The sequence below is a fragment of the Myotis nattereri genome, assembly GCF_964212035.1.
Source record: "Myotis nattereri genome assembly, chromosome: X".
Lineage (NCBI taxonomy): Eukaryota > Metazoa > Chordata > Mammalia > Chiroptera > Vespertilionidae > Myotis > Myotis nattereri.
In genome coordinates, this window is record NC_138078.1 from 49576473 (window position 1) to 49603140 (window position 26668).

The window sequence follows — 26668 nt, forward strand, 5'->3', positions numbered from 1 at the left end:
CCGGCCTGGTCACCTCTCACTGACCCCCCCGCCCCTGCCGGCCTGGTTGCCCCATGCAGCCTGCTGCTCAGTCGTTTGGTCACCCCTCACTGGCCCCCCTGTGGTCCTGGTCGCCCCACACAGCCTTCTGCTTGGTCGTTTGGTCATCCCTCACTAACCCCCCTGTGGGCCTGGTTGCCCCACACAGCCTGCTGCTTAGTCATTTGGTCACCCCTCACTAACGCCCCTGCCAGCCTAGTCACCCCACGCAGCCTGTTCGGTTGTCCATTCGGTTGTGATGGTCACTTAGGTTCTTATATATATAGATTGATTGGCACTATTATGAGACAGTGGGGCTTTAATCTTCTAACTGCCTGTGCCCTGTTTCACCATCATGGCTGTTGTCGCAAAAGATTGTATTATCTGCCCTGCCGGCCTGATCTCACCCCCAACTGCCCTCCCCTGCCAGCCTGATCTTGCCATTCACCTCTCCTCCTACAGCAAAACTTGGGCTATTAATGCCATGGGGAATTGGTTTTCCTGTAATGTCACTTTCTCTCTTCACTTTTCGTGTAGTCTGCCAGCCCCAGGCTTTTAGCACCCACACAGGCCCCTAGGGCCCAGGTAAAGAAAAGGGGTACACACTGTCACTCGCTCGTTTGTTCTTCATTCATTTAGTTATACTGTCATCAAACATTTGTCAAGAACTTACTGTGGGAGCTTCCCACAGCTGGGCCCTGGGAAAGTGTGTGCCATGGGACATATTCCCTTCCCTCCAAGGGCTTCTGGGGGGAATGACCCCATTATAGTGTGATCAGCATGACAACAGGAAAGCAGGGAAGCCACATGAGAGGCACAGCAGAGGTGAGGGAGATCCTGAGAGGGAAAGAGATGTGCACAGAGCATTGTCCACTTCTGTTCTGAACCCCTGCCCTGCCACTGACCCACTGTGTGACCTGGGCCAACCCATAGTCCCCCTCTGGCCTCTTTCCTAAAATGAAACAGCAACTCCACTAATTCTCAGAACTGGGGCTGCCCACATTCCTCCACATTGTATATGTGGGTTATCCCCTGCATGGAGGGTATCTGTGACAATAGTTCTGTCCCAGTGCAGAGATGGGCAGGTGCTTGTGATCAGAGGAGAAGGAAATGAGAAGACAGCAAGTATGACTTCCAAAAGGGCTCCACAGGAGGAATGGTGGCCAGGGTATGGGAGGGTCCTGAAGGGCAGGTTTCCCCTGCCAGCACCAGGCCCTTGGTAGAAGTAGGGGGGGGGGAATGAACATTTATCATGTCAGGCAAAATGGAAGGCACATTCACATGTGTGATGGCATTAAATCCCTGAGGCAGCCATCACCAATGAGGAGCCTGAGGTGTGACGAGGTGCAGTGCGGAGGAACAAAGGCTCAGACTGCCTGATTTGAAGCCTGGTTCCACTTCTTATTGACTGGGGGACCTTGGACATTATTTAACCTCCAGTTTTCTCAAAATGGAGATAATAATAGTACCTGCCTTGCTGAGGATTAAATGGCATAATATATGTAAATAACTGGGCTGGCACATAGCAAGTCTTCAAAGGTCATTGCTGAGATGACAGAGTCACTGCATAGCAGGGCTACTAGTATGATTCTAACTCGAGGCTGACTCTAAAGCCAACACTCTTTGTGGGGCTCTGTGCCTTCATGGTCCTATGCTCATGAGCACTAGCACTCAAGCCTTTCTTTCCAGCTGGGCTGAGTGAAGCAGCAGCTGGGGGACTATTTCCTGCCTGGTGCACCTACTGAAGCTACGTGCTAGATTTCAGTGCAGAGTGGGAAATGCTGGGAGGCATGTGGAACCAGGGCTAGAGGAGCCCAGCTGATGAGCACTTCTAGGAGGAGAGTGGAAGTTGTTATGGAGACTGCTCTGGGAGTTACTATCCAGTATCTACTCTCCCCTAGTGACAGAGCCTCAAATTTATCCATGATGGCAATGCCTAGCATCTCCTATAACATGTAAATAAATTCTGACCAATGAAATATAAAACAAAAGGCCATGTGGGACTTCTGGAGAGAGTGCTTAAAAGGAAGTTGACTTATCTAGGATACATGTCTTTGTCCTTTTTCCTTTTCTGTTGTCTAGAATGGTGATGTGATGACTGGGACTTTGAAAATGAAGTTGGTGGTAGGATGTTAGAGCAGAAAGTCAAAAGAAGCTGAGGCCCTGGTGACTTCAATGTGCCACTGTGCCATCCCTAAACTGCCTACCTCCAGGCTTCTTGCATGTGAGACTATAAACACCTGTGGGTTTAAGCCAGATTTGGGGGAGTTTCAGTTCCCTAAACTGAATGCAATTCCTAACTGATTCAAAAAGCTTCACGGGGAAGGAACAATTTATATAAGCTCTTAGGATAAATAATTTGAGACAAGAAATAGCAGTCCAAGGCATGGGATTTGAAATGTGTGGCACGTGATAGAGTTTGCAGGGGTAACGGAGGAGGTGGGACATGTAGTGGACACTCTAGGTCTCAGTCTGCCAGGACTGCCGGCTAAGCAAATATACTTTGCACTCCCGTGTGCTCACCTGGTCTCCTCTTGAATAACTTTGGGACCAGCAGGTTTAGTTCCAATTGTTCACAAACTCTTCCTTATGTCAAACCAAAATTAATGCTATTTTCAGGCAGCTAGGCACTCTGATCTCTATTTGCATATGAGGAAAGTGAAGTTTAAGGAGGCGTACTGACCAGACCTCGATTACACAGTTAGTAATGGTAGAGCTAGCATTTGAATCCAGGTTGGTCTTCTTTCTACTCCTGATTTTCAAACTCTAGTGTGCAACATAATTACCAGGAGGGCTTGTTAAAGCACAGAGAGCTGGGCCCTAAGGCAAAGGCACTTACTCAGTAGGTCTGGGACCCAGCTTTCACGTCTAAAATAAGGTCCCAGGAGATTGTCCATGCTGCTAGTCTGCAGACCTACTTGGAAAATCACTGTGTTGGAGCATTAGCGAGAATTTGGGTCTCGTTATGGCAGGTGTGGAGTAGGCACCCGCAGGTTCAAGCTGAGAGCAGCAGGAAGTGAGTTGGCACAGAGCAGAGGGGGGTGGTTTAAGCAGGGGAGCTGGGCAGAGCTGGAGACATGAAAGAGAAGGACTGGGTGAGAGGAATGCCCAGGCCTGGAACCCCTGGCCTCAGAGAGGCTCTTCAGTGGGCAGGGCACTGGCCTGGGCTTGAGCACAGCCTGGCAGGAGGCGGGGGTGGGGGGGGGGTGGGGGGAGGTCTGCCCTCCCTTAGCTACTTGGTTAGTGAGAACCCTCTCCTCATACCCCTTCCTCCTTAGCAAACAGAAAAGAACTTAAGAGCTTGGCTGAGTTCTGCAGTTGCTTTTCATGGGACTTTAGGGGACCTGGGAGAGGCCAGTAAGGCCATCCTGGCTTCGGCCGTCTGTGTGTCACATGGAAGCCCTGGACATTGTCACAGTCAAGTCTCTGGTTACTTGTCAGGGAATTCCTCTACCCCCAAAGGAAGGCAGCATGAAGGGAGGAGCCTGATGTTCTACCACTGTCACTTGGTTGTGGCCTTTCTGTGCTTCAGTTTGCTCATCTGTAAACTGAAACTAGTAGTCTTAGCCCATCCTCCTTACCTCTAACAGTGACCAGTGAGACTCCTCAGATGAGATGCATGGAATACATGTGCTTTCTGAACTGTAAAGTGCCATACAGGCTGCTTAAAAATCTCCATTTTCTTCTTCTCACCTGACAGTGTGTGCTGGGCTGGCTCAGCAGCAGCCTCTACCTCTTGGTGCTGATAAGCTTCTAACCTTAACCCTGACTTTCCTAGATACCTGCCATTCTCCTCTGGGAAGTCCATCAAGGCGCTGTGACTTAGTGAAGGGGTGCTTCATCTGTCGCTCTGGAACTTCTGAGCCCTCTTATCTACTGTCTGCCAGGCCAGGATGGCAGCACCTGAGCTGAGCCCAGGCCCAGTGGAAATGCTGAGAATTCCAAACTGGCTAGATGCCAGCACAGGTTCCAGGTGAAATGCAAACAGACACCACCCTTAGTCCCCGGGCTGGATTCCTTTGACTCCTTGGCTGACCCACTGGGAGAAGAGACAGAATGACAAATATTTTTGTAGTCCAGGAACCGATCTGAAACTCATTGCAAAGCTCCAGCCAGATAAGTAAGTACTTGACTACACATTCATGCAAGCAGCTTTTATTTTTGTGTGTTAACAGTTGTGCCCTGTTGGCTTGTCCATTTTCAGGCTATAAATTCCTAGAGTGCAGAGGATAGATATTTAGGGATGAGGAACTGAAAATAGTGATGAAGGGGATGGCAGGGATGAGCATTATAGTACTGGGGTTGATGGTGGTAGGTACAATATAAGAAGAGAGAAGAGGCGGAGGAGGAGCCAGAGAAGTAGTCTTGGAAGGTGGATATGGGGTGGAGGGAGGTGGACGGAAAGCTGATGAAGATGGAAACAGTAAGTGATGAAGGTAGTGGTCTGACTTGCCCATACCCCTATGAAGGCACTGTTCCCTTTTCTCTCTTTATATGTTTGTTTCCCTTTCTAGAACCTCCTTCAGGGCTGGGCCAGTGCCTCGCTCACCTTTGTGTCCCAATACTTGGCCCAGTGCCCTGTGCATAGTGAGTGTGAGCAGTGCTTGCTGATGAAGCGAGGACTGAGAGTGGTGTGAGGCAGGAGGGATAACAAGGATGGCCCTGATAACTGGAAGAAGTGGCCATGTTGGAGCACCCCTGTCCCCTGGAGGCATAGCAGATGGTGCTCTGTGCCAGAGGTGGGTGTGGAATGATGACCATCCAGGCCCAGTGGGGCCTAGCCAGGCAGCTGCAGATGCAGCAGTAGCAGTAGTGGAGGCGGCGGCAGCAGCAGCAGCAGCAGCAACAGCAGCTTTGGGGATTTGTTGATTTGCTGAGCTTGCCTGCTGGGTGCAGGCTGTTTCTCCATAATAATCTTTTGTCTGGCTGAACAATAGAGGTGAGGAGGGCAGCCAGGCAGGTGGGACATAGCTTGACAAGACAGAGGAAGAGGAGAGAAGGCTCCCACAGGGCTTGCAGCCAGCTGCCCCACTCCAGGCCTCCGTTCCTAGCACAGGCCCTCTGCGGTAGCCCCCACAGTGACCCCAGTGGCTGCTGAGAATCATCGAGGCCCCACCCCCACCAGGCTGGCTCACATACCTCCCCACACAGCTCCTTCCCTCAGAAGCTTCCAGGCTTTTGATAAATGCCGGCCGGGTTCAGCCCCTGAGGAAGGCAGGCAGCTCCTGGGAGGGGCCTGTCGACATTCGACATGCCAGGAGAAGGATGGCTCAGGAGGGTGGGGGTGGGGGCTGCAGCCCAATTCCCTGCAGAACAAAAAGAGATTTCTCTCTCCCTTGTACCAGCTGCTGAGTCCCCAGCCCTGGCTCGATCATTTTTCAAATTGCAATAAATTAACATTTTCTGGAGCAGGAAAACCACGCAGAAAGGCCTAATTACCAAATTTGGGGATGGCCTCAAATCCCTCTGGGCCAGCTTCCCCTCCCCCCCAATTCTTGCTGGGGACTGGGGAGGACAGAGCCCCAAGGAACAGCTTCTTCCATTTCACTCACACCTTTCCCTGGGCTGACTGGTACCCCTCCCCCACTCCTTGCACACAGCCCTGCCTGTCACCTCCTCCTTGCAGACATTCCCTCCTTGGTCTCCCCCCCCCCCACAGAATGCAGTGCACCAGTGTATTCCCATTTGGCAGAAGGAGAGCTAAAGGACTAGGTGAGGAGAGGTAGAGTGCAAGGCAGGGTCTGATGTAGGGACCCTGAGGCAGAAATTGGAGGTCCTGACACCCCAATTTCCTAAACCTGAAATCGATTTCTTTTCACTGAGTGGTGAAACTTATAGTTAAGACAGCACAAGGAAACCCACAGTCTCCCTGGATCATTTTCCTGTCTCTGTGGGCCCTCCCTATTCTAAGCCTCCAAGGGAAGACATTCTAGGAATTAACTCAGCTCTTTGGAAGTTTCTCTGATATGTAAAAGCCCTCATTGTGGAGGTCCACAAGTGTACACTTATTTGTGGTGATGTGGTTGACATTTGCTGAGTGCTTACTATATGTCAGGCAGCATGCTAAGTGCTTTCCATGCATCATCTTATTGAATCCTTACAGAATGTCCCAGGTAGGTGTCCCTGTATGACAGACTCAGAAACTGAAGCTCATAAAAGTACAGTGACTTTCCCAAGGTCACACATTAGAAGCAGGATTCCCATCCAGGACAATTGGGTGCTAAAACAGTGCCTTTTTCTACCCCCACTGTCTCTACCACCTTCCCACCCCTCTGTTCAGGGGGCCTAGCTGCCCATCCTGGCCTTCAGCTGTAGCCCCTTTCTCCTCAGATTCTGGAGTGCTCACACATCAGAACCAACTTTACTGTCCTGTCACCAACCAAGTTTGCAGTCCACACAGGGCCTGTAGGCCCTAGGCCAGGGGTCCTCACACTTTTTAAACAGGGGGCCAGTTCACTGTCCCTCAGACCGTTGGAGGGCCGGACTATAGTTTTAAAAAAACTATGAACAAATTCCTATGCACACTGCACATCTTATTTTGAAGTAAAAAAACAAAACGGGAACAAATACAATATTTGTATTTGCATGTGGCCCGCGGGCTGTAGTTTGAGGACCCCTGTCCTAGGCCTTAGCAATGGGAAGCTGGGACCTTGGCCTCAGAATGGAGTTGGGGCTGGCATGAGTGGGAAGCAGTGGGAAAGCAAGCTTTGTAGAAGTAAGTTCAACTTTACACACACACTGGGGTGGGGTAGTGCTCAGGGCTTTGTCCCACCTGCCCTGGTGTGAGTTGAGGTAGAGATTTCAAAGGGAACTGTTTTTGCTTTTCCCCCCTGAGGGCAGAAGGTAACATGGAAAGTTCCACTGTGGTCTGAGTCCTGCCTGAGACCCCTTGGCTCCCTCAGCAATGAAGGGTTACAGTTTGGTGGCATGAAGTCCCTCATAATCTGTTCCCATTTACCTTCTGGAACTTATTTCCCACCCCTTGTCTTTATATACCCTGGGGTTCAACCAAACTCAATATTTCTCCTCCATGCCTTTGCTTATTAAACTGTTCCTGGAACAGCCTTTAAATCCTACCCATCAGCTAGGGCCCAGCTGCCTCTTCCTGCAGGCAGCTGTCCTGGTCCTCCTCACTATGACACCTCCCTCTTCTCTGCCCACCAAGCTGAAAGAAACTCTTTTCTCCTCTTAAGGCACTAGCCACTTTCGTCCGGAATTATGGTGGGATGGATACACATCCTACATCCCTGCCACACCAGGAGCTCTCTGAGAGAGGAGCTGTGTCAGATTCATCTTTGTCTTGTCCTGCCTTTTGGTTCAGATTTCTCCGAAATGTATTGTCTACTTCACACCGCATGTTGTGAGGGGCAGTAGGAAGACCATGGCCTTGGAGTCAGGGACACCAAGCCCTGTGCTGAAAGCCCTGCTCTGGCTCTTTCCAGCTGGTGTCCTTGAGCAAGTTACTTTCCCACCCTGAGACTTGATTTTCTTCAGCTTTTGTGGGATGAAATTAGTACTTGCTACTACTCAGTGTTATAGTGAGTATGAAATGTGGGATGAAAAGGTCAAGTCCTCCCAATAAATGTTTACTTGTCACTCCTCCCTTTGACAAGGTATAATGAATGGATGAATGAATGAAGCAATGAATTAATGTTAGACCTTCAGGGTGGCTCAGCCTGAAGTGCTGGGCCTTCTCTGGACTGGCTGCCCTCTCCTTAAGGCAGAGCTGCCCACCAACCCACACCCACAGCTCTCTGTTTTGTTCCCAGCCACCCCAGGCCTATAGTTTACACGCTGAAATCCCCAGAAGCTGAGACTTCCAAACAAACCCCCCAAGTTTGGATTTATCAGCAGTGCTATTAAAACAGTAATTTTCAGCTGCCTAATGTTTCCAACTTCTGCTCTAATCCAGTGGGTAAATATTTACGGAGCCTGACACCACTCCTAGGCCACTTGCTCGGCTGCCAAACATTCATTTCCCTTACAGCTCCACTGGGTTGATATTTTTAGGAGCAGGGGAGGATGGAAAGGGGTATGTGTGTGTGTGTGTGTGTGTGTGTGTGTGTGTGTGTGTGTGTAAGGGTGTGGGAGAGAGGCTCAGCCTTCCTTATGGTAAGTTCTTGGGTGAGGAGAGACAGGATAAAGTAGGCCTTGCTACTTCCTTCTGCCCAGATGTACACACACCAGAGCCGGGAAGCAGAGGCTCACAGCATTGCACCAGACCCTCAGGCACCCACCCCCTCCTCCACCACCCCCTCCCCAGCTATCTGGCTGATTTGCTATATACAGATAGCAGAGAAGTGTTGAGAGAAGCAGACAGACTTGGGGACCTACCTCAATCCTGCCATTTGCTAGGTGGGTGGCCCCGAGCATGTCCCTTCATCACTCTGAGCCTATTTCCTCATGTGTGAAAGGAAGGTAAGTATCGCCACCTCCATAGTGAGAGAACATGCAGAGAACACCAGATACAGTGCCTAGCTCGGGGTAGGTGTCCTGTAAATAGTGCTTTAGAGAAAAGATATGAAGCATGCCCTCCATCCTCGCTGATGTCGCAGCCACACTGCACTAGTGGCCATCTCTCAGCACCTCTGTGCCCTTGCTCATGCCCTTCCTTCTGTCTGGAATGTCCTCGGCCTAACTCAGAACACATGGCTACCTCCTTTGAGAAGTCTGCCCTCATAGCCCTAAGAAAAATGATCTCTCCCTCGCTCTCTCTCCCTCCCTCTCTTTCTCTACCCCACCCCCACCCTACGGAGCACTTGTGAATGAAGGCTGAATCATATTCATCTCTACAGCCTTGGCATCTAGCACAGAGCTAGACAATGTGCTCAATGACTCTGTGCTGCGCATGTGAGTGTTTGTTGAATATTTATGGATTGGTTGGAAGAAGAGAAGGAGCAAAGGATGATTTTTAGCTTGAGTTATCCAAGACACTTCTTTATCCCCCTCACAGGGAAGAACAATAGAAAGACAGAAAGGAACCAATAATTGTTGACTGCTCCATACAGGCCAGGCAGAGAACCTAGTCCATCTTTTCCCGCCAAACACCAGAATTTAGTTTAATGTGCTCCTACTGTGTGCTGAGCAGTAAATGATTTACATGGATTAACTAACTTAATCTGACAACAGTCCTACCCATTTTAAAGATAGGTAACTGTAGTACAGAGAGGTTAAGTCACTTGACCAGGGTCACACAGGTAATAAAAGAGAACTGGGTTTTTAACACAGGCAGTTTGGCTTCAAAACCTGAACTTCTACTACACTATCCTACCTCCCTTATAAGTACTCAAGGAATGTTTGTTGAGTGGCTGAATGAATGCCAACTGAGTGAGTTGCTGTACAGCTCACAGTTACATACATTATTTTATTGATTCCTCACAGCAGTCTTTTCTTGGAGAAGTATGTGCAATCATCTTCATTGTTCAGTTGGAGAAACTGAAGCTCAGTGTATAAAGTCATCTGCCCTAGGTCACAGCTAGGAAAGAGCAAAGCCAGGACTTGCTTTCCACGCCCCTAGCTGGCTTTTGTTGTCCTCTCCTGGATGGAAGTCCAGAAGGACCCAAGAGGTGGTCTGCGCTCATTACTCTGTGCATAGGGAGGAGCAGGACTTCTGGACTCAGAGATTCTAGTATCCCAAGAGGTCAAGTTGGAAATGACGATGGATGTCATGCACATGTCCCCTTTGGATTAGAGCTGGGCCCAGAGAGATGAGCAGTGCCTCTGCTCCCCTACCTCTCTCAGTTCTCCCCAGGCCACCGAGGGGTCACACACGGCTGGCTGGCCAGTCCACAAACACATTTCTCCAAGGGATGGGCTCCTGAGTGGGAGCTGGAAAGTGGGAGGAGTGTAATGAGGAGGAAAGAGTCCAACAGGGAGAAAATGGGTTGCTTCAGGGGAAGAATTCCGAACAGATTGAGCTGCAATGGAGCCCCTGTTACTAGTAATTGTAGTATCATAAGGATGCCTGGGAAGATGGTGGTGATGATGATAATAACATTCAGGGCAAGGGGGAGAACAAGGAGGCAGATGGCATAGTGTGAGCTGTGGCCAAGCCTCTCAATACCGTCACTTCCCATCTCAGACCAGGTTTTGCTCGGCCCACTCAAAAGAATGAACAGCCTGAGCAGGGCCAAATGGATGGTGATGCATGTGAACAGTGGGGGCTGAAATTCAGTCCTGTTTCTTGCACTAGACCAGTGGTCGGCAAACTGGCCCCTTGAGTGTGGCTCTTCCACAAAATACCACATGCGGGCGCGCACGTACAGTGTGATTGAAACTTCGTGGCCCATGCCACGGGGCCAAAGAGCCGCATGTGGCTCGTGAGCCATAGTTTGCCGACCACTGCACTAGACCATGTGCCCTGCCCTGGGGCTGAGTCATTCGCAGAAGAAGGGATGCATTTTTCTACATCCACAAAGACTCCATGTGGGTTAGCAGTGGCCTTGAGCAGAAACACACAGGAGCATGTATTGGGGGTGGGGGAGGGACCAGATTCCACAGCTCATCTCTTTCATGGCTACACCAGCATTCAGACACTTTACCTCCCTCCCATGCCTTTTCTTTAGAGCCAAACAGCTGTGACCTTGAATCTGGCTTCCATTACTTACTCTCTTGTGATATCAATCACCTTATTTCTCTGAACCTTAGTTTCCTTTATCTGGAGAATGGGGCAGTGTTAGGAGGGTTAAAATACATATATTGGTACAGTGTTTGGCACAGAATAGGCAATAAAAACAAAATTAAATCCCTCTTCTATTACTCTCCCTCTTTCCTTGGGAGCTAAATCTTTGTTCTACTTTTATTTGGGGCCCAAGCCCTTCCCAGAACCCCCTCCAATCTCCAGGCAGCAGGGATTGGAAAACAAAAATTGGCCACAGGATCTGCTCTGCTCCAGAGCACCAATAGAGGAAACCCTGGGCGGTTTCTCCTAAGCATTTGTGGCTGAGATCTAAATGTCTGGGCCAGTAATGCCCTGCCTGGCTGTCTGGGAGGTTCCCTTTGGGAATTGAGGAGGCTGCAAGATCCTTGGGCCTTTCCCATCTCCTTCTCCTCCCCCTCCCAAGGCTGCTGAGAGGCTGGGGTGATGGATGGGGCCCTGCCTTCCCCTCACCACTTCTTTGATGAGAAGAAAGAAAAGTCCACCTGAGTCTCAAATCAAAAACAGGTGAATTGCCTCTAAGTAAGGCTGGGCCGTCTCTGAGGTCTGAAAGAAGGTTGGGGGGCTGAGGGGAAAAGGGGAGAATGTGATAAATCACACTGTCAGGTGGGGGTGCTACCCTCCAGCTGTGGCAGGGATCTGCTTCCCTCTCAGGATCCCTATGCCCATTACAAGAGGTGGGAGCAGGCAGTCATCCCTACTAACTCCCACTTTAAACCTAAGCCCCAGCTCTGCCATGCACAACCCCTCCTTTCACTTCACCAGCCACTCCATGCTCATCCAGGTGGCAACCCCTCTTCATTCATGTTCTCAGAGCCCCAGAATGCTCTCAGCGGGGAGGCAGGAGCTTTGGGGCCCAGCCTCAGCTTGCCACCCCCTTGCTCGCGTGTGCCTGGGCAAGTCTTTGCTCCTCTTTAGGGAGGTATATTCTTCTGAAATGAGACCAGAAGGCAGACCATGGGCCTTGGGCTTGGATCTCAGGATTAGAGCTCAGGGTGGAGTGGGGACTGCGACGGGCCCATGATTTGTGTTTGATTTACCCCTGCCCCAAACCTCTTCCAGCACTGACATTCTACAATTATTTGCCCCAAGAGCTGTCCAGGCCCACCAAAGTCAGGGAGAAAATATGCCAGACAGATTCCTCAACATGCTAACCTTATGGCCCCTGCCCAACCCCAGTCTTTCTCTTGTGCAACACACAAAGACTGGTAGGGCTCTGCCTGTCCCACCAAGCATCCCTAGCATTGTGAAAGGAGGTGGTTAGTTAGGACAGAGGGCAAATCTGGAAGAAGCAGTGCTTAGGCCTCTTGAGACTGACAATCACTGCTGAAAAATGAAACAAATAAAACAAGAACTGGGAGAGTCCTTAGAGATCTAGTTCTCCATCGTCTTAAGGGCAAATGGAAGCCCAGGGGGCGATGGGAAAGGCCACACAGCCAGTCAGGCCCAGGGTTGAGACCAGGCACCAGTGTCTGGACTCTCAAGCTCCCCCGCCCCCACCTTCACTCCCACTCCTGCCCTCACCCCCAGAGGCTGCATTGCTAAGTGAACTGAAGAAAGTCTCTGACCCGAAGCCTTCTTCACTTCTAGATTCCAGCAGTGGTTATGTCCCCTAACAGACTCCCCACATCGGTCAGAAAAGGCCAGGACCAAGGCCCACTCCACCCTGTCACCAGCCTGAAAGGCCACAGCTGCCTGATAGCAGGAGCAGCAGGGAAAGGGGAGAGGAAGCAGAGGAGAAGGGAGAAAATGGAGGGTCAGGGAGGCCAGGGGAGAGGAAAAGAAGGGGAAGGAGATGTGGAGGTAGTGAAAGCTGAAAGTTTACAAGGGAGAAAGGAAAGGGAAGTCCCAGGAAGAAGAGATGGGAACAAGGACTCTGAGAAGGGATAATCTGGCCAGGGAGGGAATGGAGGGCGAGCAGGTGGGTGAGAGACACCCCAAAAAGAGACAAACAAGGAAACTGATCTGCAGAAAGGAGAGAAGAAGGCTGCGGCCCAGGGGGCTCTCCCCCCATTTCATGGAGCTCCCCCAGGGGCAAATTGAAAATGAAACACCTCGTCTCCGGAGCTCAGGGATGTGACCCTCAGTATAAGAGGATTAGGGAGGCTTCCAAGAGGAAATGGGAGGGTGCCAGGAGTGGGGGAGCCTAACATAAACTCCTGCTGCCCCCCACCTCAAGCCAGTAAGAGAGCACACTTCGAACACCCCAGGAGCCATGGAGTGCCAGTGCCCCCTTGTGGCCATGGTGCTCACTTGCCCGGCAAGGGTGATCTGAAAAATCTGGTGGGAGGGGGCACCAGCTTGGGCTTTGGACCAGAAAGGAGACTGGTACAACAGAGAACCCAGGGGATGGGCCAGTGACTTTTCTGGAGATCTCCATGATCTTCATGCATCTGAGACCAAAACAGTGAGCCTGGGGATTTCCCTTCAACTTCTCCCATTCTTTCACCAGTGGTAGGCATGAGACTCTAAGGCAGTAGAAAATCAGGGCACACTTATGTGTCAGAATGCCCCCTCCCACCCCAGTGGTACGGTGTCAGTTCTTGCCACTCTGGCCTCTGCCTTTCATCTGGGCCTCTGGGTGCCTCCCACTTCACTCCAGGGCCTGCATTTCCAGGGCAGTGTGTGTGTGTGTGTGTGTGTGTGTGTGTGTGTGTGTGTTTGTGTGTAGGGGGAGGTCTTGTGCAAGGCAAAGGGTGGGGCCTTAAGCAGGGCCACCCCAAAGTGGGTGGCAGACAGCTGACCCTGGAGACTGGCAAGGATCTGAGATGGAAAAGGCAGTCACCTGGAAGAGTCAGGAAGCCTAGGTTCCACCTTGCCACCATGACTGTCATGCTATGCAATTTTGAGCATATCCTTGCCCACTCTGGGCCTCAGGCTCCTTAGTTGGAACCAAAAGCTCTTGGCCTTTTAAAAGACCTATCTAACTGTAACACTCTGCAATTTTATGATTCCTAAAGACAGAGCTTGAATAGGGAATGAGTCCAGTGGTAGGCAGAATTAGCACTCCACTGTGATTTTTGAGAAGTGGCTAGTACGTGCAACCCCAAGGACATCCCACCTACCCTCATCCCTGACTCTCTCAGTGCCCTCAACAATACTCCTGCCCCAGATCTGCTCAGAGAGACCTGTGGGACCAAAGTCAGGCCTGCTCAGGGGACTGGAGTGCCTTCTCTTTCATGGGGAGGGGGGAGGGCAAAGACAAGAAGCCAGCCTTTCCTCAGTCCCCTTTCATGGCATGACACACAGACATCCTCATATGTCCATTCAGAGCCTGGGGGCCCAGGGTGGATAGAAAGTGCAAAGTCAGCAAGATTTCGTCAGTGAGCCCAGCCCAAGGCAGGAGCCTGAGCCTGGAAATGGAGAAACCTGAGCCTGGTTCAGCTCCCCTAGAGAGGAGGGGAGGGAAGGAGGGAGCACAGGGAGGTGAAGGGCATCTCAAGGAGGGCTTTGGCTTAGGCAGGGGAGCTCAGGCCCAGTGTTTGAAGACTGAGCTCTGGAAGGGGGCCAGGCAGGATCCGCCAGTTAGAGAAATGAACCAGAAAGAAGACCAAATCTTTGGTTTTAGAGTCAGTTTGGTGCCGAGTCTGTCTGCTAATCTCTCTGTGCCCCAATTTCCTCATCTATGAAATGGCAGTGTTAGTACTCACTTTGCAGAGATCTTGTGAGGATTAAATGAGCTAGTATTTGTAAAAAACAAACAAACAAACAAACAAACAAACTCACTTAGAATATTCCCTGGCATCTAGTGAGTATTTTCTGTCTTTCTATTTCTATTTTTAACCCCAGAAACCCCTGTCCTAGAATCCTGGAATGATCTAGCTGTTAAGACCCTTATATTCCAAGACTAAAATAAATTTATCAGGTTCAAATTCCACTCCCCACCTACCCTCCCCGCCACTCACCCCAATACAAATAGGTACAGTTCATCTCAGAGAGAGGAAGAGACTTGTCTAACATTACACAGAAAATCATGGCTCAGCTGAGGTTTCCTCATTGCCAGGCCTGAGCCTCACTTTTTGTCCTTCCCCAGATGGGTATCCTCCAGTGCCCATGCTTGTCAACACTGGCCCTGAATCTTCTCTGATGAGATCTTGGCAAGTGTCTCAATGGGTGGAGCACTACCCTGAGACTGAGTTGACCAGCTCACCCTGACAGTCAGTTCACCTCCTCTATCCTACATCCCTTGGAGCCAGAGAGTTTTTGCAATTGAAAGGAACCTTGTAGATCAGTTGGTCCTCTAACCTTCTCTTCCGTCTACCATCTGCCATCATTAGCCTCCACCTCTGTTCCTTCCAATCCCCTCCTCAACCTCCTTGCCCCCAACTCTACTTGCCCCTGAAGGTACTTAACCTCAGATAGCCTAAATCAGTGGTCGGCAAACTCATTAGTCAACAGAGCCAAATATCAACAGTACAAGTATTGAAATTTCTTTTGAGAGCCAAATTTTTAAAACTTAAACTATATAGGTAGGTACATTATTATTAACTTAATTAGGGTACTCCTAAGGCTTAGGAAGAGCCACACTCAAGGGGCCAAAGAGCCACATGTGGCTCGCAAGCCACAGTTTGCTGACCACTGGCCTAGACCATCTCTTGTCCCATTTCCCTGGGGCTGGCCATGTCTGCTTGAAAAATAAGACAACCAGGGAAAAAGAGTTGTCATTCCAGTCCAGCTCAGCAGACAGCTGGCCTTCCCACCTTTCCATGGCCCACCAGGCCCACCGCTATGCCAGGTATTGTCTTCTTCCTGTTCCTGCCTGGAGCAGCCAGCCCAGGAGAGGCCAGGGTACAGGACTCAGGACCTTGGGAAAGGAGACGGAAGGCTGCCACCCTTAGGACCTGAGGAACTGGATGGACTCTTTGGCTCTTCCAACATTGCCCCCTCCCTCCCTGCAGCTCAGCTTGGTCTGGGCTATTCTCTAGTGCCTGGGCTAGACCTGTTTCCAATGATTCACGTCTATGCATTCCCACCTCACCCCTGGGAGCTCTCTCTGCACTCTTAATAGATCTTACCGTTAAGAAGTTTTTTCCTACTACTCAATGTTAGTGCTTAAAGTGCAGTTACACTCTGAAAATTGACCATAAAATGACACCATGGGGTCCACATTTATCCTCCAGCCACAACTCCAGACCAGTTTGGTTTAGTTTTCAGTTTGAAAAATGGCTTTTGGGGGCTTCAAACTCCACCGAAGTCCTAAATCTGCCTCAGTGCTTCCCCCTTGGTGGTGCCTCCCTCCCCCAGGCCAGGGGAGAGGCAGGGCCTTGGACTGCTGAGGTGGCAAGCCAAGCCCTGCTCAGTTTGGCCTATATCCTGCCAGAGTTGGGGGTGGGGTGGGCAACTGTAGGAGTGTGAGGGACCAGGTCTGGATGTCAGTAGAGATGGACCCAGCCTAAACAGGCTTGGAGGCCTCCTGTGGTTCCCCCATGCTGTGATGGACCCTAGAATGTGTTCTCCTTCCCTAGGCAGGACTAGGGACAAGGCTGAGAAAAAGAGCTTCCTCAGCCCAGAATTCTCTGCAGAGCTGCTGGGAGACAGGATAAGAAAGGAAGGAACACTGGAGGTCTCCAGAGGCCCTCCTGCCCATTCCTCTGTCTCGATACCAGATCTGCTCTCCATACATCATTCTTTGGCAGCTCAGCAAGACTCAACAGTCCTGTCATCTAGGGTGTGCCACACCTCCATTGTGCGGCCAAGGACAAGTCAGTTTCCTAACCAGTCAGTTTAGGGTTAAGTAAGGGATGGACTCAGACTCACCCAGCCTAGAGGTCACCCCTCAAGTCAGGAGGACAGTATGGATGTGGGGCCATGGGCTTTGGGGCTGAGCTCTGGGGGCTGCTCCTCAGTCCAGCTGCTGACCCTGCAGCTCAGGCCCTCTGCCTGCAGGAGGACCCTCTGTAGAGTTTCTCCTCCTGTTTACTCTAACAAGCTGGTTATCTGGTTCCCAAGCCCACAGCAAATTAGAAGCAGTAAATCAAAAGGGGGTAGAGGGGCTGCTGGAAGCAGGCACACTAAAAGTGTCAAGAAGTGAGAGCTGACGGCCTGACAGCAGGGGAGTAGGCAGCAAACTAGTAAAACACAAAACAACCCTAACCAGGTACAAAAGCTCAAAGATCTCAAGCAAGCTGGGGCCATTTGGTGCCCAGAAATGGGCCTGAGGAGATCACTGCAGCACAGTGCTAATAATGATGGGGAATAATTCTGCCTGCCCCCAAGCTTCAGAAAGAGCTCAATTATGCCCTGTTCAAGGAGGCAGGGCAGATAAGGAATGTTTCCTCAACACTTCCATCAAAAATGAATAATTTTGAAGTGCACACTCATGGGAATAAAACCTTACATCTGAGGCAAGTCCTAAAGTCCTGAGTGCCTCATTCCTCAAGCTCCGCAAAGCTGAAGTTGGCAGGGTTCCCCATCCCATCAAGAACCAATACTCAGTGCGACGTGCCTGCTGGCTGGAGAGCCAGTCCTGAGTCCAACACCAGCTCTACCGCTTACTGTCCCTGGGACCCTCTGCTAATCATGCCTCTCCAAACTCAGCTGTTTCCTCTGTGAAATATTGACAACCATATCTGTCTGGCAGGGTTCTGAGGACTAAATCAGGCAAACCAAGGCCCACGTATTTGGCCCTCAGTGCACAGTTGGGACTCACTTGGTGTTCCCTCCTCCTTTGAGAAGGTCTCCTTCCAGAGGTTGGACATTGTAACCCAGCCTATGTGTCCCAGCTGTCCCATGTGAAAGGACCTCAGGGAGCAGCAGTGCAGGGGCCTCTATTCTCAGCCCTTTTGGTGAGGACAATGGAGCTTAGAGGTGATTCTGGCTCTGGGAAGGGCTGGTATGTGCCAAGAGATGGGGCGGGGGGAGCCAGGGGCATGGGAACAAGGGTTAGGGGCCACAGAGTCCCCTTTGCTTCTTCCTCTTCCTCTGGGTTCCATAGCCTTTCAATTTAAGAGCAGTTCCCCAGTCTTTGTGTTACCAGCCAAGAGCACTTGGCACTTAAGCCAGGAATGGTGACTAGGGGCCTACCTCCTGTGGGTCAGGTGTCAACACATATCATGGGAAAAGCACTTGTGGTGCAGACAAGGCAGGCCAGTGGTGGCATGGACCAGATATAACCAGAATCTGTAGGTAGGCCTAGGTATGCCTGGCACCTGCTGGCCGGGGCACTTGTATTCCAGGGACACATGGAACAGGATCACTCTGCTCAGATCCCAGCTTCAAACTTCCCCCCAATGTCTTTGAAGAGCATTCTCCCCTCCATGCCCTTTGGGTGGGACATAAAAGGACATGAAGGCTCATGTTTGGGGAGGTTGAGGGGGTGGGAGACACCTGGATCTGTCTCATCCAGGAGACAAAGGCAGTATTTGAGGGGCTGTGGAAAGACGTGGAGTTTAGCTAGCCTGGTTCCAAACCCAGACAAGTGCCATCTTCTTAGTTTCAGTTTCCCCTAAGAGCATGGGCTTTGGTGATAGACACACCTGGTTTGAATACGAATTTTATCACTTCTTCTGACTCTGGGCAGGTCACTCTTCCATAAGCCTCAGTTTCCTTCTACTTTATGTAATTGTTGAAAAGATGATGTGAATAAAAGAAGTTAGCATGAAGTCTGGCATGTAGTACAAACTTGCTATATGGCATATGTCTGCATAGCAGCTACTGCTCTGAGAGCAACACATGACTGGGTCATTTACACCCCCCCCCCCCGGGATTCTTTGAGATAGCTATTATTATTGTCCTCAAGGTTCTGAGGGTATAAAAGACTTTCCCTATGTCTCACAGCTAGGAAGCAGCAGAAGCAGGATTCAAACCCAGGCATTCTGACTCCAAAGCTTTGATCATTTATGACATAATGTGGAATAATTAGGCAAATGGATGCAAAAGTGCCTTGTCCATATGTAATACTCTTTGTAATACTTTAAGCAATAAAAAAAAGAAAAGAAAAAGAATAAAAGAATAGGATGGTGGTTGTTAAAAAAAAAAGTGCCTTGTCATCTCTAGATTGATTGCTACTCCAATGAGAGGAGTGGGTGGTGTTGCTATTTATGAATCATGCTAGCAGCTAGTCCCTGGAGATACCCTGGACATGAGGATGCTGACTGAGAGAGCCCTGCATCCTGAGGATCTAGGGATGCCTCAGATGCCATCTAACAGTCTGGCCATTGCTCTCAGGCCTCTTGCTTGCTGGGTTTCTGATGACCCATGCTCCTTTTGGCCTGGACTTTGTGTGTGGAGTTCCTCAACCAGCACCTGCCCTCTGGGACCCAAGCCTGTGGAGGGTGGCTCAGTACCCCACAGCTGCCAGGAAAGGGACCTCAAAGGCACAGCATGTGGGTGAGGTGGCTCCCTGCTCTGCTTTCTTTCTTTGGGTTTTGTGGTGCACATGCAAGCATGCACACATGCAGGAAGACAGCGGCTTTGGCGAGCAGGCAGACCAAGAACCGGTGTATTGGTGTGTGGCTAGGGAAGAGCAGTGGGGAAGGAGGAAGGTGACAGGAAAATGTGGCAAAGGCCTGGAGGGACGGAAGGAGGGAGGAAAGTGGTGATGGTGTGGGCAGCTGGCAGGGTGTGTTCCTTGTGTTACTGGAGGAAGGCCCTGGCAGGGCTGGATGCTTAGCATCAGGCTGATGGAAGGTTGTGGGCCACTATCATGGGTGTTTCTTTTATTAATTCATTCATACATGTATGCATTCATACACTCACCCAACAACTATTCATCTAACCACCAAGTATAAAATAGTGGTTTAGAGTGTGAGCTCTGGAGTCAGACTACCTGTGTTGAATACTGGCTGTACTTCTTATTGACTGCACGACCTGGGGTGAGTTATTCACTCCCTGGTCCCTCATTGTCTGCATATCTGAAATGGGTTTAATAATACTTATCTCAGAGCATGGCTGTGAGGATTCAATAAATTATTCCATGTATGGGATTAAGACAATGTCCAACATATAGTAAATGCTCAATAAACACTTGTTATGTGTGTGTACTTGTGTGTACACATTTGCTCACACATAGAGATTACATGCCAAGCCCTGTGTTAGGTACTAGAAACACAGGGATAACAAGACAGACACAGCCCTTGCCCCGTGGAACTGACATTTAATCCTGAACTGACCCTCTGGTGGAGGCTTTGCCACCATTTCTAGAATCCTCCTAAATAGCCAGAAATAGCCAGGCCCACAGTGCAGCCTTCACCGCTCTCTGCTCTGCCTTTTTCAGACCTTTCAGTTCTGCATGATCCTAAAAGGCACCAGTACGTAAGCTCGAGCAGATGGTGTGACCAGTGTGGACTTTGTCACTGACTTCTAGAATATTTCTTGGAGGCTAGAATGGTGGAAGAAGAAATTAGTTATCCAAAAAAAGTGGACCAAGAAAGAAAACCAATCTATCAAAATACCTCTCTCTCACACACACACACATTCTTGGGCTCTTGGAATTAGCCCAGATTGGTAGGCATGCCACTGTTTTCCCTACATGCACATATGCATAGATATACATAGGGATATGCACACGTGGGGGCATGTGCACAGACGTGTGTTGTCATGGGAACAGATAGAATCTGAGAAAAAAGGTTCATGTGAAATGGAAGAAGGAGGGGACACAGAGCTGATCTAACGCCTGGGCACTGGGCCAGGGTGATGGGATCGAGTAGGCATGGCCTCCAGGACCCAGATAACCTGGGTACTCCACAGCAGCACTGCCCTAATGGAGGCATAGTCCACAGAACATCTTGTGGCAAAGTGTATCCCAGAGAGCATGAGTGGCTGGGAAGGGTAAGAGGTATTATGATTTAAAAAAAAGATTGGATGTCAAAAAAATATGAGAAATGCCAAGTCAAACCGATGTAAATAGGTTTCTTTTGTTTGTTCTACTGCAGGACTTCTCAGACCCTTCAGTATACTAATGTATAATCAAATCCCTGAGGATGTATGTTTGTATGTGTCGGTCTATTGTGTTTCCCAAACAAATTTGACCACAGATGCCATTATCCACAGAATATCTCAGAGTAAGTGTTCACTTTGAGAAATGTGGCCTTGAGTTTTCTCCAGGCCCTGGGCTCAGCCTTCTTCTGTTGTCCTCACATACTAGCACCTGGCCTAGTTTCTTAAGTCCCAATGTAGAAGGTTGGGACCTTGCTACCCAGCCTCTCACCTGGGTCAGCAGCTTGCTCTATGTCTCTGTAGTTCCATGACCCCATGTTTGCTGAATTCATCAGAGAGGAGTTCAAGGGTGGCTGCTTAATGCCCCTTCCAACCTCTCCGCCAACCTGAGAGGCAGAGTGTCCCTTCAAGTTGCTCACTGCCATAAGCCTGATGGTGAGGTGGGTAGCTGAGGTGCTGGCAGAGGGCTCACCGAGCAGCCATGGGCTTGTGCTGTTTCACGTGAAGGGGGTTCCTGTTCATTACCAACTTCAACTCATTACAGCAGCACCAGGCCCAGGAGGATGGAGGGAGAGGGCTGTGCAAATTAATGAGCGACCAAATTAAACATGTTCTCTCAGCCAGCAATCTGTTCCAGCTGATCAGCTGAGGCCTGGGGACTTGAAAGTGGGAAGTCCCTGCCCCATGGGCCAGAGATCTTAAGGCAACAATCTTCTCCTGTTCCTTAAGGTGGCCTGACAGCAGTAGAGTTGCCAAATTTAGCAAGTAAAAATATAGTATACCCAATTAAAATCCCAACTTCAGGTAAACAATACATTTTTTAGTACAAGTATGTCCCCATGCATTATTTGGAACATACTTATACTAAAAAATATTGTTTATCTCAAATTCAAATTTAACTGGGCATCCAGTATTTTAGCTTGCAATTCTAGTCTAGAGGTGCCCAAGGCTCTAGTTGCTAGGCATCCAGGCCCAGGCTGAGAAAGGGACAAGTACTGTAAGCTCCAGGACTGAGAAGCTCCACCCCTCACCAATGCAAAGAGCCAGTTCTCCTTGATCTCTGAGGAACCCATTTCTTTTTGCCCTTCAGTAGACAATGAGGTGCTGGGAAAAGGGCCTCACCTGGACCCAAGGGCAAGGCCTGCAATGCTCTGTTTCACTGGGCTAGTCACTTCCCCAAAGGGCAAGGTGTGAGAACTACACTGGTGTTGATTCTGCCAGTTTCTGTCAGAAGTGCCTCTGAATGACTGGAGGGAACATGAAGGGACTGTCCACTACTGGTCCCTCAGGGGCAGGCTCAGTGCCACTAATGCTGGGAGTATCAAGATGCTCCAATGGCTGGCATGTGTGTCTGCTGCTCACCTTTCCCTGCTGAAGATGCCTAACCACAATATCATTCTGCACGTGAGGGAGCTGGGTGGGCCCCATTCTGTAGCTGGGAAGAACAAGGCCCTGAGAGGTTCCTAGCTGAGCCCAAGCAGGAACTGCCTTCCTTCAGAAGCCCCATCCCTTCTTCCTTGTTTTGGGTAGATCCAGATGGGGGTGGTCAGCCCTGCTCCACGTGGGCGCCTCTGTTGTCAATGATGTCACCAGAAAGGCAGTTTGGAGGGAGCAACCAGCTGCTCTTCTGCTACCCCAAACCCCATGCTTCAGTAGGCAGAGCTTAGGGTTAGGCATATTGTCAGGCCAGATGTGGATTTGGGTTCTAATTCTCTTCTCTTCTTTCCCCCTGAGGTCTAAATCCTTTAAGTCTTTCTATTTGCTTCCTGAGGAAGGAAAACACATGGGCTGAAACGGGTGGGGCTTCTCACTTCCAGCTCCTGTAGCTAAGCTCCCCAGTTCCAGCCCCAGATTTGCCTTCAGCCTTACCCTGCCAATGGGATCTCAGGCAGGGGTGCCCAAGCCCAGTCAGGGGCTGTCTGTGGGCTATAACGAGGCCCTCCAGTGGGGAAAAGCAGATATGCAGACTTCCTCTGAGGGTCAGGGCCCCAGGGCCTCTGTTCTATTGTTCCTGGAACACCCTTCTTCCCCATCACTCAGCACCAAAGAGCAAACCACCCAATCAAGTTCTTGCTGGTAACTGATTCACTGGACACACAAAACACAAATGATGATCATGGCCTGTTTCTCCATGTTAGGGCTGAATGGAACCTGACAGATCATTTACTCCAATCTCCCTTTTATGAAAATGGGGAAACTGAGGCCTACTTAAGGAAATAAAGGGTTTGAAAACTCACGTGTTCACCATCTGCCAAGAGCCATGCCGACCTAATTGAGGAAGGTGTGATAAGCCTGATTTATAGATGGAGAAATCGAGGGCTCTGAGGATAACTGACTTGTGCAAGGCCACACAGCTGGAAAGAATTGAACCAAGACTTTAGCCCTAGGCCCTCTGATTCAACAGCATGTGATCTTGCCACCCTCGGGACACCGCCTCTGCATCCAGTGAGGTGTTCTGAGCAGGACTCCAAAATGAATAACACTCAGTTCTGACCTGTAGGACTGGGTGCCTCCAACAGCCAGTTGGTGATAGGGGCTGTCCTCGCTTCAGTGCCCCATGTTGACCCTCACACACTTCACTCTTCCCTTCTCAGCCCTCATCCTCTCCTCCCCAGCTCTACCTTTTCTGGGCCAGGATGTCTCTTCTAAAGTTTCAGACCATTTCCTAGTCCTGTGGCCTCCTGGCCAATCCCTCTCATTTCAAAAGCACCATCATTTAGGTCCCACTCTGGGTGACTGCCATGATCTCTTTTACACTTGAAGAAACTGAGGCTCAAAAAGTACTCACATGGGGCCTTGAACCCAGGTCATCTGACTGATCCCAGGCACAGGGCTTTCTCATCTCAGTCACCTCCACTCCAGTCCCCATTGGAATTCCAGGCATGAAAATTCCAATTTTGACAGGAAGCATCTGTCCAAAGCCTTCCCTGGGGACCTGTCTTCCCTGCTGTAGCTTTACCTTATCTTCTTCCTGAGGCCAGTCTCCCATTGACTGAGGCCTGTGCCCATGGGTGTCTCTGCCTTGCAGCTGCCCCTCCCCTTGACCCTGGGGCCAGGCCAGGGCTTGGTCTATAGTCTTACCTAGTATAGTCTCCTCTTAGTTCCCAAATGACCCCAACCAGGTTGGCAGGAAAGCTCAAGTGGGAATTCATATCCCTCAGATACCCAACCCCTAAGGAAGGGGAAGGCAAACAGAGATACAGATAGAGAAGAGGGGACACAGAGAGAAAGGGGAAGAGGCAAAGCTTAAGAGCATGGGGGAAGGAGGAGGACAGGCTTGGTGTTCATCCATTGCTCCTCAAGGCAGTGCCCCATGTTGACCCTCCCACACTTCACTCTTCCCTTCTCAGCCCTCATCCTCTCCTCCCCAGCTCTACCTTTTCTGGGCCAGGATGTCTCTCCTAAAGTTGTATCTGAGGGGTATGAATTCCCACTTGAGCCTTCCTGCCAACCTGGATGGGGGTCATTTGGGAACTAAGAGGGGACTATACTAGGTAAGACTATAGACCAGGCAGTAGGGTTCCTTGAGAAAGGGGGTTCCCTGTTGCATCAACAGCACCCAGACAGTGACTGGCTGGCATAAAAATAAGTGCTCAACACATGTTCACTTATTTGAAGGAATGAATGAAAGCACATTTGACCTGGCTGGTGTGCCTTAGTTGGTTGAACATCATCCTGTGCACCAAAAGGTGGCCAGTTTGAGTTCCTGATTGGGGTATGTACGGGAGGCAACTGATCAATGTTTCTCTCTCACATTGATATTTCTAAAAAGTCAATTAAAAAAGGAGAACCAAGATGGTGGCATAGGTAAATGCCTGTACTTGCTGCCTCCCACAACTACATCAAAATTACAACTAAAATACAGAACAACTATCATCCAGAACTGCGGGAAAGCTGGCTGAGTGGAAGTACTACAACTAGAGAGGTAAAGAAGATAGCACATTGAGACTGGTAGGAGGTGTGGAGGCATGGAATGGGCTGGTCAGTCACCCTAGTGTGCCGCTTCTTTAATAGGGAGGGAGATCGCCTCTGTGGAGGCCTCCTGGAGGAGCAAGGGGTCCTAGCCTCACACCAGACTCCCAGCCCAGGGGCCCAGAGCTGAGGAAAGAAGTCTCTATGGGATGTCAGAACTATGGACTGTAAAAACTAGTGAGGATTGGGGCTGAGTGACACACAGGCTGCTGGAGACCCAGCTGCTCCTCTTAAAAGGCCTGCACCACAAACTGAATTTACAAGCTCCCACTTCTTCTGAGCTCCAGTGCTGGACGAGGCTCTGGGGGACCCAAACACATATGGGAAGAAACTGGACTGTCTGGCATCAGGGCAGGAACTCAGAGGTGGCTTTATTCCAGATGGAGGTGCTCGCAGCAGTCATCATTCCTGTGCTGGGACCTCCCTGGTACAGGGATAACTGGCAGCCATTTTTGTTTGCTCTGTCCTGGTGATTCCCTGAGATTCCACCTCATCCAATTTACAACCTCACCCAAGCTGTGCGCAGGGGCTTTTGCATATGAATGGTCTGTCTTTTCTCAGGCTAAAAACCTGTCAAACAAGCTTCAGCTGGGTCAGGGAGCCTCAAAATCTATCAATAAAAGGCCCAAGATCCGGTACCAGCACCAACCTGCCTTGCTTCATAGCTGGGCCCTGTGTGAGCACTTCCAAACCCGATACAAAGAGGAGGAATCTGCAGATCTCTCTGTAGCTCTTGCTGGATGGTGCCAGGCAGTGGCTGACTTTGCACCTCCCTGGAGACTCAAGAGCCAGTGTACCCAGTGGTCAGTGTGAGACCATACCAGATTACAACTCTTCACATCCATAAGCAACACACTCAAGGGGCAGACTCAGTGTGCACCAAAGCCCCACTGAAGCAAGTCCTGATCCATAAGGGTGTCTCCTGCACAGCAGCTCTCCCACTGTAGTCACAGCTGGTCTCCACAGCCAATTGGCCTGGAGGTCAATTCCTCCCAGTGACACCAATAGCAATCAAGGCTCAACTACAACAAAACTGTGCACACAGCCCACAAAGGGGTGCACCAAGAGTGTCCACCTCAGATGATTGGGGAGGCTGAGCCACTGGGCCCTATAGGACACCTACTACACAAGGCCCTCTATCAACTTGAGACTTAGCAGCTACCCAATACATAGAAACAAACACAGGGAAGCAGCCAAAATGCAGAGACAAAGAAACATGTCACAAATGAAAGAAATGGAAGATAGCAAACTACTGGATATAGATTTCAAAACCACGGTTATAAGGTTATTCAAGAATCTTCTAGAAACCTCCGAGGAACCTAGTGAGACTTTCAAGGATCTTAGTGAGAATGCAAAAAAAAAAAAAAAAAAGGAAAAGGACCAGTCAGAAATTAAGCATACACTGACTGAAATAAAGAATAATATACAGAGATTCAACAGTAGACCAGAGGATCCTGAGAATCAAACCAATGATTAAAAAAGAATCCAAAAATATGAAGATAGTGTAAGGAGTCTCTGGGACAACTTCAAGCGTACCAACATCCGAATTATAGGGGTGCCAGAAGAAGAGAGAGAGCAAGATATTGAAAACCTATTTGAAGAAATAATGACAGAAAACTTCCCCTACCTGGTTAAAGAAATAGACTTACAAGTCCAGGAAGTACAGAGAACCCCAAACAAAAGGAATCCAAAGAGGACCACACCAAGACACATCCTAATTAAAATGCTAAGGGAAAAAGACAAAGAGAGAATCTTAAAAGCAGCAAGAGAAAAACAGTTACTTACAAGGACGTGCCCATACAACTGTCAGCTGATTTCTCAACAGAAACTATGCAGGCCAGAAGGGAGTGGCAGGAAATATTCAAAGTGATGAATAGCAAGAACCTACAACCAAGATTACTCTACCCAGCAAAGCTATCATTTAGAATTGAAGGTCAGATAAAGAGCTTCACAGACAAGAAAAAGCTAAAGGATTTCATCACCACCAAACCAGTATTATACGAAATGCTGAAGGGTATTCTTTAAGAAGAGGAAAAAGAAGAAAAAGGTAAAGATAAAAAATATGAACAACAAATACATATCTATCAACAAGTGAATCTAAAAATCAAATGAATAAAAAATCTGATGAACAGAATAAACGTGAAT